This window comes from Sesamum indicum, unplaced genomic scaffold (genome assembly GCF_000512975.1).
Source record: "Sesamum indicum cultivar Zhongzhi No. 13 unplaced genomic scaffold, S_indicum_v1.0 scaffold00236, whole genome shotgun sequence".
In the NCBI taxonomy this organism is placed as follows: Eukaryota; Viridiplantae; Streptophyta; class Magnoliopsida; order Lamiales; family Pedaliaceae; genus Sesamum; species Sesamum indicum.
The window spans coordinates 46,844-48,444 of record NW_011628130.1 but is presented as its reverse complement, the minus strand read 5'-3'; positions in this window follow the sequence as shown (position 1 = coordinate 48,444).

Below are 1,601 nucleotides of genomic sequence, written 5' to 3'. Positions count from 1 at the left end.
GTACACATGGCATAATCGTAGTGCTAGCCCTCGCAACTTGTGGAAGCGACTTGATCGTATGCTAACCAATGATACATGGACTTTGCGGTTTCCATCAGTATTCTACCAATGCCTCACTCCACGGACATCGGATCACTCGCCGATGGTTGTTAATGGGGAAATAAAGTTACAGTACAACAGTCAATTGGTTTATCCCTCGACAGGCCAAGGGATACGCCACAATCTGTAAAGAGCAATTGTGCTAATGGAAATAGACATATTAATACTCAAGATCCTCTGTCTAATATCATCTACAATGAAAGAAGCCAAAACGTTTGCCGGATGTTCAATTTGCTGGAATCGTCTCAAGTTTCTTTCTCGCCATATATGGTAGACGAGTGATCCAAGTAGTGCTCGATAGGCTGAGTTAATAATATGCTTCCCTCTCCATTTTCTTGTTGCCCATTCGACGTCCCTTCCCCATTCCCGGTTGGGCCAAGGGACTCGAATAATCCGTCGAACAGCTGCAAGGCATAATCTACTGAATCGGCATCGGAAGAAGAGGTGGCTATGCGTCTCCAATGCCTCCTCGTTACAAAGAATACACCCACCAAGATGTGTGAGCCATGGTTTGTCAGTTGTCGGTAACTTTTCCTGAATAGCCATCCATAAGATAAATGAATGGCGTGGAATCTTCAAAGATCCCGAAAGTAGTGAAGTGCGGGCAAATGAAGTGCGGACAAAAAAGTCGGTAAAGTGCTTGGGTAGTGGGTTGCCCCTCAGGAAATCGCCAAATGATTCTATCATCGCCTCCATGAATCTGGGGTAGTGTATATGTGATTTGAAGGCATTCCAGATCCGTGATGAGGGGCCAGTGCCATTGGCCTCCGTCAATGACCGAAGAAAGCTTAGTGGAGTCTTCAATTCCAAGTAAGATCGGTCCGCGTGGAAATCTAGGAAGCAGGGGTCCAAGTTGATACCATGGATCCTTCCACAGATAGAAGCTTCTCCCATCTCCAATATGAAGCTCCACCCTTGGTTGTATAGATCTGCGCAGACGAAGCATTTTTCTCCAACCCCACGATCCTCCATGTTCGCCAACTGTCCATATGGAGTTATTCCGTAATCGTCCGTGCTGCAACCACTCAACCCAGATAGATGTTCGGTCACATCTAATGACATCGCACAATTTTTTTGTCATTAAGGCACGATTAAGAATACCAATATCTTTAATTCCTAAACCCCCTTCTTCAACCGGTTTGCAAATATCTTTCCACGCTACTTTGGCATTCCCGTCATAGAGGTTCCTTTCCACAGGAATGTTCGAAGGCGTTTCTCCACTTCCTTAATGACAGCCTTTGGCAAGATAAATGCAGATGCCCAATACAAGCTCAGTGTTGAAAGTACAGATTTGATGATCTGTACCCGCCCAACATATGATAATGATATTTCTTCCCATCCAGTAATACGTGCATCAATTTTAGATAGAAGTGGCTGACAGTCGGAAATAGACAATCTAGATGAGATTAGGGGGAGACCCAAGTACCTCATCGGGAGATGCCCCTCTTGAAAACCCAGCACTGCTAACATCTGTTCTCTCCTATCTTGTGCAGACCGAGATA